Source organism: Hyperolius riggenbachi, chromosome 1, assembly GCF_040937935.1.
Source record: "Hyperolius riggenbachi isolate aHypRig1 chromosome 1, aHypRig1.pri, whole genome shotgun sequence".
NCBI lineage: Eukaryota > Metazoa > Chordata > Amphibia > Anura > Hyperoliidae > Hyperolius > Hyperolius riggenbachi.
The window spans coordinates 400,446,610-400,460,421 of record NC_090646.1 but is presented as its reverse complement, the minus strand read 5'-3'; the positions used below and the strand labels follow the sequence as shown (position 1 = coordinate 400,460,421).

At 41.5% G+C, this 13,812-nt stretch overlaps 1 protein-coding gene across 9 annotated transcripts in view; it reads right to left on the bottom strand.

Moving 5' to 3' along the window:
* Window positions 1-13,812, bottom strand: part of MPDZ (multiple PDZ domain crumbs cell polarity complex component) — a 217,084-nt gene that overhangs the window by 85,725 nt on the left and 117,547 nt on the right. The gene's annotated exons all lie outside the window — the stretch shown is intronic.

The following is a 13,812-nucleotide window of genomic DNA, read 5'->3' as shown; positions in this document are numbered from 1 at the left end:
GTCTTCTAGTCTTCTAGCTTTAGTACACTTTTAAGCTTATCAGCTGAGAAACATTTTTACATACTTTATTAAGCTATCAAGTTGTTTTTGGTAAAGCATTTAAAGGATTACAAAACAACTGCAGAAGGGTCAGTTCCCACTAGAGCGGAGAATTGACTTTTCTTGTCCGTTCTCTGCTCATTGCTATTTGGAGAGTGAACAACTCCTATGTTTTACAAGTAGCATGTCGCCCAGATTGGCACCGAATTGAAGTCTGGATGGCATGCCACTGAAAAAAGAGACAACCTTTCCCCATGCAGTTTACAAGTGAGAAACTGGTCATAATCCGAATTCAAAAAAGACCGTTATCTAGCAAGGCTCCCACAGAGCATACTTACAATGGTTCTCCACTCGGACTCAGGTTATCCTACTGTGATAGTAATTATGCACCACTAGACTCCTACTCTGAATTCCTTGCCGAGTAATGGTTTTAATAGGTGTCCATGTTAGACGTGTTTACAAGCTGCTTGTGCTAATTAATGAAGATTACTGGTCATAAAACTGTCAAACTTGCCTGTAAGTTATACTGTGTAGGGGTAGTAGTTATCAACAGATAAAAATTGTAGCAGCAGAATTGGGATAGCTCTACTGGGGCCCATTGACCTCACAGAGAAATGAAGGGTTTAGGAAAAATACAATTCAAGGCAAAACTAAATTCAGCTACACTCAAAACTCATCAGGGCAAAAATTGATCAGCAATCAAGTTGTTAAGTGTATATAAACAATGCACAGATGTAAAGTAGGATACAATACCTTTTTCATGAGTTAAATGTGCTGATCAGGAGTAGTACAACTTATTTCCTGCTTTATGTAGATTAGGTGGTTGGATAGATCAATCAGGAGTGACATTGTGACTCCCAATGCATATAGAACAATACAGGCAGTACTTCATTTTCCACCATTACAGTAAACATGTTTATAGAGGTGGTGGCAAAGGGCAGCAACAGAAATAGTACCGTAACAAGGCTGGAGCACGGATACAGTCTATTCCATACATGTCCAGCTCTGACATGTGAGCTAAAAATGGCTTGCAAAGCGATCAAATTTGTCTTTCAAGTAGTTTCCCCACTTTGCATTATGTTTGGCTCACTCTAAACCACTAGGGAAGCTATTTTAGAGGTGAAGACCAATGGGGAGGGAGAGGAAACACTAGACACCAGGGAACTGTATAGGATAGGAATCTATAGGGAATGGAGGGAGGACCACTTGGCACCGGGAAAATGTATAGGTGAGGGAGGAGGCATTAGAAACTAAGGAACTGTATAGGGTAGGGCCACTGTATACTAAGGAACTGTATAGGAGAGAAAAGGGGGCCATTAGATACCAGGGAACTTTATAAGGGAGAGAAGTGCCTAGTAGACATTGAAGTTGCCCCATGACTTGATCCCACTGTTCAATATCGGCCCACTTTATTATGATACCCCCCCAGTCTATACAGTTCTATTCACAAAATATAGGTGGCAGTGTGCCCCTATTGCCATGCTGGCACAGCCTTAAGTACACTTGTAGCTCACAGAAAGTGACGTTTAAAGATTTCCATTTTATGAACAGGAAGTCAGCCAGTGCAAGGGTGTGGATCAGTACAGGTAGACATCCAGCTGTGTTTAAGCACAGCTAAACAGATTTTTACATTTAAAAAACCAAAAGTAACACTTACAATTTACAACAAAGAAATATGCGTGATTTCAGAAAGTAACAACTTTTTAGCTTGTTGCACCTTTAAGAATCATAAAACTTCACTTTGAAAGCAGTTGCAGTATGGAGATTCTGATTTTGGCAAATGCCTTTCTGTTACTTACTGGTTTCTCTATAACATATCCTCAGATCAGAGTATCAACATTATTATGTCAATATTCAAAGTTATTTTAAAGTCCCTCTCTTACCACCTCACGCTTTGTAATAAATATTATAAATATAACTACTATGTTGAATATCGTATCTTATTTTAGGAACTGTGAGGTCAAGTGACTTGCTCTGCTGCTGGTCCTATTCCACTGGCAGACAAGCTGCCTAATACAGCCACGTGTCCTCCATTGATGCTGACTCTGTCCCCCTTTTTATGTATTTAAATAGAAGAGAAGCTGAGTGGCACAAGGGCCCCAACCTAATTCACGTTTTCTCCTAGTTCATATCTTCACAATTTTAATAAAATGCCTTTTAAGCCACCAGCAAGCAAGAAAACACTCAGAATAATGCTGTCAGTACTTTTTCACCTACTTTATCAATTGCAGAGCATAATAGCTATTTTAAACAGAAGATTAAAATATTATCTCCTAAGAGAAAACTTAAAGTGAAGTGGATAGGGCCTGTAGGCTCTTATTCAATTCACTTTTTCTCCTAAGTTTTCCCCAGGAGATAATTTTTCAACTTCGGTTTAAAATAATAGAATTGCACTCTGCAATTGAAAAAGTACCAAAAAGTAGGTGAAAGGGTATTTTCTTGCTTGCTCATGTTTGAAAAGGCATCTAATTTGTAATGTGAAAATATCACCTAACAAAAAATGGGATTGAATGAAGGCCCATAATAAGAAAGAAAAGCGATCAACAAAGTGTGAGCCAGACCATACCACAGTTCTTCTGCTGTAGCGAGTAATGCTAGGTACACACCATTAAATTTTCTGGCAGATTTACCTGCCAGATCGATTATTTCCAACATGCTGAATCTGAATTTTGATCGATTTTCCAATCCTTCTTCCGATCAATTTATGTTCACTTCTACGAAATTCGATCGGAAAATGAATCGAAATTCAGATTGGACATGTAAGGCCCTGTTCACATTAGCAAATGCGGACCCGCACTGGTCCGGAACACATGCAGTGTGAACATCAGACAGTGCAGTCTATGCACTGTCTGATGTCGTGCGTGTCTGCCTCCTGCACGCGTTCCCAAAACGTGGATAGGAACGTATGCAGTGTGAACATCAGACAGTGCAGTCTATGCACTGTCTGATGTCGTGCGTGTCTGCCTCCTGCACGCGTTCCCGAAACGTGGATAGGAACACATGCAGTGTGAACGGGGCCTAAAAAAATAATTGATCTGGCAGGTAAATCTATAATCTCCATACTGGTGCAACTCTACTAGCTATACTGGGGCATCTTCTACCTACACTGGGGCAACTATACTCCCTACACTGGGGAAACTATACCTAGATAAACCCATACCTGCACTCCGTTAGACATTTATACATTTTAGTCATCATGTTAAATTTGCAATTGTAATCAGCAGTGCTGTATTTTGTATCAGTGTTCATATTTGATGTGTATAATTATGTATCCCTTGTTTGTTTTCTTACATTGTACAGCGCCACGGAATATGTTGGCGCTTTATAAATAAATAATAATAAAAATAATAATAATACCTGTACCTGGCTACCTTTGCCGCACCCGACCAAAGCCCCTCCCCCTGAAACCCACTATGCCCATCAGCCACCTCCCCCCACCTCCCACGGTCCCCGGGGAAAAGTTTGGTGTGGATAGCGGTCCCCGGGCCAAAAATGGTTGGGGACCCCTGGCTTAAACTGCATTCAATATTTTAAATTAGGCATATTTGTTAACTGTTCAGCTGGCTCAATAAAGATATACTGGGGAAAGAAGGAAAGAGGGAAGGAAGGGAAAGGAAAGGAAAAGGAGAGAAAGAAAGGGAGGGGGGGGGGGGAAGGAAGGAGAGAAAAGAAGGAAGGAAAGAAAGGAAGGAAGGAGAGAAAGAAAGGAAGGAGAGAAAGAAAGGAAGGAGAGAAAGGAAGTGTCACAGAAGAGCCGTAAGAAAAGAGAACGCAATCGCAATCGGTTTGTTGCACCGATTGTCGTTGCGTTGCCAGATCTGGATTGTCTGTCTGTGGATACCAGGCAGTCAAGCCTGGGGTCTCTCCTTCTCTCAGCAGAGGAAGAGCATCAACTTAGGTGCAGGATGACTGTTGATTTGCTAATGAACTAGGAACAAGCTCTTGTGTCCAAGAGGCTAGTGTTTATTTTTAATTACCTGAGGACAAAGGGTCTGCACTCTGGCAGAACCTCAGATAGGTGCCAATTGCTTCCACCATTTGGTGAGCCCAGCAAAGGGAGCGTCCCTCACAGCTTGAGGCCAGACGTCCTGACTCAGTCAGCAGGAGAGAGAAAATTAATGCTGTATATGATTTTTTGCATCTTTACGGAATATAGTATGTAGGTTAATTATGAGAGTTGTATCATTGGGTTTGTGGCATCTTGTGGAATCTTTCGAGACAAGCCTTGGGGGGCCAGGGTACTCTACAACCAAGTTATTAAACTCCCCAGGAACAGGATCCTCTGCCCTAATAAAGTTTGATGTCATAGGAATTGTCATAATCTGAGGAATATTAATCTGTTATCAGCGCAAATGTGAAGTTTAAACCTAAATCTCTCTCCAAGGACTTGAACTGTGATTGGTTTGTAATTCAGAGGGGGCAGGCATTGCCACACTCCCAAACCAGCTTCATCAAAAGCACATTGCCAGCAGGCGGACCTCATTCCTCCAAATTCCATCTTCTTGGGAGCATGCTGCCGATTTGAGGAACAGTGGCGGCCATCTTGTCTGAACTTTGCTTCTGAACTGAAACAAAGGAACTTTACGAGTTTTCCCAGAAAGGACATATTTCCACGAACTTTAAGTATCCATATTTTTTCCCTTTTATTTTTTATACTGTGCTATTATTTGTCTCTATAATTGTTGATTTTAATGAATTTCTGTATATATTAATTATTTATATTGCATTTTTAATAAACGACGCTAAAGTCCTTTATTTGTTCAGCTACCCTATTATTCAGCCGCACAAACTGAACCCTGGCTTCTGAAGAGTCGCTACTGTTGTTGATAGCTAGATAAAATAGAGTGTGTTTAACAGTTTTCTATTTGCAGGTCTAGAGTCAGTCAGTCAGTGGGTCCCTCTGTCCCATGGTAACAGAGGTGGTGGCAGTTATACCCTGAAATAGTGTGTAAATTGTATTACCGTAACTCACAGGCTCCCTTCTAGTCGGTCTGCTGCCAAATTCCCAGCGGTTTCTGCACACCGATTGCGAACACAAATTGCACGGTCTGTGTGCTGAAACCGATTGGAAGGCATTGTGCGGTCCGGCCACTAGGGGCCCTGCGACAGGAAGGAAGGAAGGAAGAAAGGAAGGAAGGAAGGAAGGAAGGAAGGAAGGAAGGAAGGAAGGAAGGAAGGAAGGAAGGAAGGAAGGAAGAAAGAAAGAAAGAAAGAAAGAAAGAAAGAAAGAAAGAAAGAAAGAAAGAAAGAAAGAAAGAAAGAAAGAAAGAAAGAAAGAAAGAAAGAAAGAAAGAAAGAAAGAACGAAAGAAAGAACGAAAGAAAGAAAGAAAGAAAGAAAGAAAGAAAGAAAGAAAAAGAAAGAAAGAAAGAACGAAAGAAAGAAAGAAAGAACGAAAGAAAGAAAGAAAGAAAGAAAGAAAGAACGAAAGAAAGAACGAAAGAAAGAAAGAACGAAAGAAAGAAAGAAAGAATGAAAGAAAGAAAGAAAGAGAGAACGAAAAAGAACGAAAGAAAGAACGAAAGAAAGAAAGAAAGAAAGAAAGAAAGAAAGAAAGAAAGAAAGAAAGAAAGAAAGAAAGAAAGAAAGAAAGAAGGTAAGAAAGAAAGAAAGAAAGAAAGGAAAAAGTGTAGAGAAACCGAGAGCCCAATATAGTATAGTATGTTAAGCATAAATAAAGTAAAGGTTTCGTGAGAAAATTATACTCACAAACGTGGGTTACCACAAAGGCAACCACTGTATAGGCAGGTGAGGAGATTAGACCTGTCCTCACTCAGGGATAAGAAGTTGCTCTCTGTAGATGCGAAAGGGGGTAGATCACCCCTCCACCAGGGTGGACACGGTATAGCAGTAGGAGAACAGAGGCGCCAGCAGGATAAAAGCGGATAAAAACTTTAAAATTTGCTGGGAGGAAGTGGTGGACTTACCTCCATAAAGCAGACACGAAAGACTGTCTGAAAAGTAGAATCACATTTATTAAATAGTACCCCAACACGTTTTGCAGGCCCAGCCCGCTTCATCAGGCAATAAACGTGGGGACAAAACTGTAGACAAGAGACAGTACATTATGCTATAGTAAATTCTGCAGTTACAAATTTGCATATCAATATATTGCATATAATAAAGCATACCATATGAAAAATTGCTTCATGGAGATGGCATAAAAGAGTTTGGTGTACAAGTAAACAATAGGGGGTAGAAGCTATGGTGCTCGTGATAGTAATGGGCTATGGGGTGTTTTTTACACAGATTTGAGTGGCATTGGTAATGGAAAAGGGTATATGTGAGCAAGAGTAATGGGTAATAGAGCATTGAGAAGAGAACAGGAGGCCAGAAATACAGGGTAAAGTGTGCAAATAAAATAAAATAAAAAACTCACCAGAATTTCGGCAATAGCAGGTGTAGCGCCTCAGTGAAGTGGTGAGGACGCTCAACTCCTTATACAGGATCTTCTCAAAAATTAGCATATTGTGATAAAGTTCATTATTTTCTGTAATGTACTGATAAACATTAGACTTTCATATATTTAGATTCATTACACACAACTGAAGTAGTTCAAGCCTTTTATTGTTTTTCTTATTGATGATTTTGGCATACAGCTCATGAAAACCCAAATTTCCTATCTCAAAAAATTTGCATATTTCATCCGACCAATAAAAGATAAAACAAAAAAAGTCAACGTTCAAATAATTATGTTCAGTTATGCACTCAATACTTGGTCGGGAATCCTTTTGCAGAAATGACTGCTTCAATGTGGCGTGGCATGGAGGCAATCAGCCTGTGGCACAGCTCAGGTGTTATGGAGGCTCAGGATGCTTATTTGAAGGTTGACTTTTTTTGTTTTAAAAACACTTTTCTTTTATTGGTCGGATGAAATATGTTAATTTTTTCAGATAGGAAATTTGGGTTTTCATGAGCTGTATGCCAAAATCATCAATATTAAAACAATAAAAGGCTTGAACTACTTCAGTTGTGTGTATTTGAATCTAAAATATATGAAAGTCTAATGTTTATCAGTACATTACAGAAAATAATGAACTTTATCACAATATGCTAATTTTTGGAGAAGATCCTGTATATACAGGTTCTAGCTAAAAGGGCCAATTAGATGGGATACGAATTAAAACTCTCACGGCCTTCCCTAAGGATCTTACCTTCAGTGCAGATTGGTACCTTTAACCTTGAAGTCTGCACTGCTGGTATGATAGAGAGGATCATAGTTAAAAGAAAAACCTTAATCAGTGAAAAAATTACAGCCCATCATAAATTAATGTAGGGAATTCCTACTTAAAGGACTTACGAGGCCAAGTCCATCAAAAAAAAATAAAAAAAAGTTAGCTACCTTGCTCAGCTTGTAAGGCACGGAGGACGCCGTCCGCGCCCTCCGTGCCGTTCCGCCTGGTCCCCGCCGCTGCACAGCCCCCCGAACGGTCCCCGACCGCGCGGCCCGGGTCGGGCTCCCCAGCCTGTACCAAGATGGCCGGCGGAGCTGGCCACAGCTGCGCAGTCCGCATAGCCGCGAGTGCGGCTGCGCAGCTCTAAGGCCAACCCCCCGATCCACGCTACTGTTGCGTGGATCGGGGGGTTGGCCTTAGAGCTGCGCAGCCGCACTGGCGGCTATGCGGACTGCGCAGCCGCGGCCAGCTCCGCCGGCCATCTTGGTAAGGGCTGGGGAGTCCGACCCGGGCCGCGCGGTCGGGGACCGTTCGGGGGGCTGTGCAGCGGCGGGGACCAGGCGGAACGGCACGGAGGGCGCGGACGGCGTCCTCCGTGCCTTACAAGCTGAGCAAGGTAGCTAACTTTTTTTTATTTTTTTTGATGGACTTGGCCTCGTAAGTCCTTTAACCATGAAAATAGTGATCAATATCACCCTCTTATGTCAAATCTCACCTCTAGAGTTAAACGCTTTGAACTTGACACCATAGAGTCAAAACTTAAAAAACTGAACAGGGACCGTCTAGCGTATGCTGAACACCGGGAGAGGGAACTCCAGCCACGTCCCGCCCCCGCTGCGCAGCCGACGGGCCCCAATCATCCCCCTCCACCACCACCCCCACTTATGAGTCTCAATATTCCCCCACCCACATATAGGTTCCCACCCTTTCCACCACCTCCCATTCTACTCCCCACACCAAAGGCACCAACACAACCCTTAGCACTTCCCCCACCACCTTTGCATACACCTCCAGCCTCACACACTGTTCCCCTACCACACCCCAACACCGTACCCAAGCCCACTCCCTTCACGGGTGTGGCCCCTCCCCCAAACAGTTTTGATCTCACAAAAAACCCCACAGCAGCTCCAAAAACCCAACACACTAAAACCAACAATAAAACATCTATCAACTCAACCCTCTTACTGGGGACGGCAAAAAAAACCAACAAAGGCCAGACCTCTATCCAATTAAACTTTATACCAAATGGCCCCCCCAGCAACATTGCTCAAAACCACTCAGGACACTAACATCACCAATTCAAATACCACTCCCACTACACCTGTTACAACCATCATTGACTCACCTGTCCAAGCATCCCAGATTAGCATCTGCCACTCAGACCCCGACTCTTTAGACTTTACAATACACCCCACCTCACAATCCCCTACCAATCAAAACCCCAATCCACCCCAGGTCAATACTACCATCAACTCACACAAACTCCAAACTGATATAAAAACCTTTTTTCAAATGACAAATGACATCCCCACCTCCAGCAGTGAATCAGCTAACCACACCCTTTCCCCCTCTTTTTTAGAATTTCCCTCAGCACTATCACAAAACATTCTCTCTACCCAATTACCAAGCCCACGATCAGAGAAGGTACTTTTCCAACTCACCCAACAAATCCAAACGACCACTACCAGACATAGAAAAAGAGGAAGTAGAGGGAAAAGGAAAAAGAAACAAACCATAATCACAACACTCCCCCCCCCCCCCCCCAAACATTAGTCTACTCTCTTAGAAAAAGGCCTATCCTTTTGCCCAACTAATTAAGTCAATACATTCGAACTTTTCTCAGATCTCAATAGTTATATCCGCAAACTAACACTCAAAAGTCATTATGCCATCAAAAACCTCAAACCCACTGAAGAGAATGCCCTAACCTCGCTTATCACCAACAATGACACCCTACCCAATGTCACCATTTCTCACCCTGAAATTAGCACAGAAAAATACATTACTACTCAGTTAAAAGGGAGATCCCGCTTTTACACAGCAGCCTCTAAGGACTGCTACATTGAAACCTTCTACTCTTTAGTTCTTAAAGACCTACAAACGTTACAGGACGACCTACCCACTGCCAAATCCAACCTTAATCCACGTGAATCCCACGCTCTCAAACGTCTACAAAAAAACATAACCTGATTATTAAACCTGCAGATAGGGGGGGGGGGGGGGGGCATTGTCATACTTAATCGCGCAGACTACCTAGAGGAAGCAGCCAGGCTCCTCGACAATCCCAAACATTACGAAACCTTGACTATAGATCCAACTCCCTCTCTAAATATTACATTAAAAACCCTTATCAATTATGCCTTCCTGTCTAACATTACCAAAAATGAAAGAAATTTTATCATCAACGCCCAACCGATTACCCCCATTTTCTACTATTTACCAAAAATACATAACAGTTTACAAAAAACGCACGGTAGACACATTATCTCAGGTATCAACTCCATCCCCAGCAACACCTACAGCCACACGCACAGTCCCTTCCCTCCTTCCTCAAGGATTCACAACAACTCATACTACTCCTACGCGGCATCGCTTGGCAGCTGGATTATGTCTGGCTAACATGCGATGTCACTTCCCTCTATACCAATATCCCCCATTCCTTCGGTCTTCAAGCTTTACAATATTATCTAGCCACCAACCCTTCCATGCCACCTACACAACAAACCTTCCTTCTGCAATATGCAGAATTCATCTTAAAAAAACAACATATTCACGTTTAATGATAAAATTTACCATCAGACGAGTGGGACCGCGATGGGGAGCTCATTCGCCCCCTCGTATGCTAATCTTACAATGGGGCTCCTGGAAGTACTTAAACTATCCCCACATCATCCGTTTTCCGACAACACTGTACTATAGAAGCGGTATATTGCCGACCTAATCTTCATCTGGAATGGCGACGCTTCACGCATTCCACATTTTGTCAGTTACATCAACTCTAATACAGCAGGACTCCAATTCACACACCACCACCACATTTCCTCTACTGAATTTCTCGATCTCACTTTATACATAAAATCGAATCACATTATGACAAAAACATACTTCAAACCAGTCGATGCCAACAACTACATACATTTCAATAGCTTTCACCACCACCCTTGGATTACTAACACCCCCTACAGTCAATACAGAAGAATACATAGGAACTGCATGGACCAATCACAATTTGACATTCAATCCGAGATCCTTACCAAAAAAATTCACAGACCGCCATTACCCCCAAAAAACTGATCAAAGATGCAAGATACAGAGCCAAACATCTCAACCCTCCTACCAATACCAAACAACCTACTAATACTACATGCCCACCCACATTCATCACTTGTTACAATGCCCAACATTTGTCCATCTGCAATATCCTAAAAAAACGATAGGACATCCTTATGCAAGACCCCTACCTACGACATATATTACCCACAACACCATCAATTACATATAGGAGAGCACCAAATCTCTGCAATCTCTTAGCGCCAAGCAAACTACGTATACCAAACCAACCCACCACCCTGCAAACACAGGAGCCTGGTTGTTTCCCCTGCAACAAAAACCGTTGCACAGCCTGTCAATTTATCAACACCTGCACATTCTTTGTGTCCTCCAGTACCAGTATTCAATATCCCATAAAAAAACACTTCACCTGTGAATCTAAATTTGTCATCTACCTCATTTCATGCCCCTGTCGACTCCAGTACGTGGGGAGGACTACACAGTTGGCCCGCAGCAGAATTGGACAACACAAAAGAAACATCACTAAAAAAATTCCCCTTTCACAGCGTATCACGGCACTTCTACACTCACCACGCCAACAACCCACAATTCTTCAACATTACACTAACTGACTCAATTGATGCAAGTTCGTCAAACGCATTCGAACAACTTAAAAAATCTGAAATGTTCTGGATGCAAACTAGAAGAACCCTCACCCCTGAGGGTCTGAATGAAGTTCTGGAAAAAAATTACCAAAATACCTCCTATACCGTTTTTCTTTTATCTTTGCCGCTCTCTTTTACCCTTTTTTTGCCTTGTTTCATTACTTTTTTTTTTTTTATTTTATTCTATTTGTCCCAATAAGTTTTAGTGTAACATCGTCCATTTTTACTACACCTCTGGCTTGATCATTTTACATATTTTTATGTCAAAAAGTGTAATTTGGTTTGATAGTTATGTGCTTTTTACCCGTTGCTACAATTGTCCAGGACTATTAAGTTGATCCATATTTGTTTATTATTGGTATGACCTTTTTCTTTTTAATTAAAACATTTTTTTTCTCTCTTTCTTTTATATGTTTCTATTACTTTTTATGTTGCTCTTACATGTCTATTTATGCTTGTGTCTTAGGACCGAGTCATAACTTTTTGGTCCACTAGATGGCAGCTAAACACTTTTACACATCAATCCCTCTGTCAATATAATGTGAATCATTATATTTATTTAACCACTTCACCTCCCTTGCTACGCTTATCTACTCCCCACAAAACTTTACTTGAAGCTCAGGGGAGTAGATAGGTGTACTTGTGGTAAACAGTGTGCTGTATGCCCAATAAGCTATCTGATTATGTATATAGGGTATCATTTTAACCATGACAAGTGAGAGAATAGATTTTGTGTTGTTTAACAACTGAGGGCTAAGTCATGTGATTTTTTTTACCGGAAAACTGAATGAAAAGCAATAAAACTGTTATTTTCATGTACTCTATACCCCTAAATAAATACTTGTAAAAAAAACAAAACAAAAGTGACAGCATTGAAAAGAGAATACATAGTTACCCTAGGGACTTAGCTTTTTAAATATGTATGCCATGAGAGTGTATTACTGTTAATCATGAAGATAAGGGCTTTTCATTACTGATAGAGTACAATGAGAAAACAAAAAACACAAACCAGAAACTAATATATTATCGCCATACATTGTACTAGGAACATTATTTAAATGTTGAGATAACCAGGACAAATTAGCAAATACAATGTGTGAGTTTTACCTATGGTAACATTGTTTATTTGAAAACCATAGTGCATGGAAATGGAAAAATAGTGTATTTTTTTCTCTTTTTTTCTCATTTTTCCCTTTAAAATGCACAGATATTAGCAGAATTACTAAAAGCAAATATCACCCTCACAAAGCATATTTTGTGGCAAAAAAAACAAGATATAGATCATTTACATCTGATGAGTAGCAATAAAGTTATTGGTGAATGAATGGGAGGAGCGCTGAAATGTGAAAATTGCTCTGGTTTTTAAGCAAAAAACACTGTGGTGCTGAAGTGGTTAAATCTTAAAAAATACCTTTGCATATTCTTTGCATAAACACCACTGAGTAGGTACTGGCCCTGGCCGGGATTTGAACCCTGGTCTCCCATGTCAAAGGCAGTGCCCTCAACCAGTACTCTATTCAGCCAGTACGCTATTCTGCTGCACATTTGGTCGCCATGATACCTGTATCCGCCCTCCAACTACCCAATACACTGAACACAGGTGGCGAGAGCCCATTGGCTACTCACAAGCCTGCCCTAACCCCGCCCACCCTTCCCAAAAACCCAACTCACTGAACACAGGTGGCGAGAGCCCATTGGCCCACTCGCCCTAACCCTACCCACCTAACACCTCCCACACATCTAATTGGCCCTTTTAGCAAGAACCTGTATATATAAGGAGTTGAGTTTTATCACAATATGCTAATTTTTTGAGAAGATCCTGTATAAGGAGTTGAGCGTCCTCACCACTTCACTGAGGCGCTACACCTGCTATTGCTGAAATTCTGGTGAGTTCTTTGTTATTTTATTGCACACTTTACCCTGTATTTCTGGCCTCCTGTTCTCTTCTCAATGCTCTATTACCCATTACTCTTGCTTCAGTGGTGTAGCTAAGGAGCTGTGGGCCCCGATGCAAGTTTTACAATGGGGCACCCCAAGCACTCTATACATAACAATTGATATGGTGCACCAAAACCTGCCAATAGTAACTACAGTGTCTGAGGTGCAAGAAGGGGATGGGGAACAGTTTGTTAATGATTACCACTATTCAAAGTATCTATAGTAGTGATTATTATGAGCACAGGACCAATAGAGAGCTAAAACTGTAGTTGAGGGAGGGCCCTTCGGGGCCCCTCTGGCCTAAGGGCCCCGATGCGGTCGCTACCTCTGCAATCCCTATTGCTACGCCCCTGCTCTTGCTCACATATACCCTTTTCCATTACCAATACCAATCATTGCAAAACTGTGTAAAAAACACCCCATAGCCCATTACTATCACGAGCACCATAGCCTCTACCCCCTATTGTTTACTTGTACACCAAACTCTTTTATGCCATCTCCATGAAGCAATTTTTCATATTGTATGCTTTATTATATGCAATATATTGATATGCAAATTTGTAACTGCAGAATTTACTATAGCATAATGTACTGTCTTTTGTCTAGTGTTGTCCCCACGTTTATTGCCTGATGAAGCGGGCTGGGCCTGCGAAACGCGTTGCACTTTTTTGGGGTACTATTTAATAAATGTGATTGCTACTATTCAGACAGTCTTTCGCGTCTGC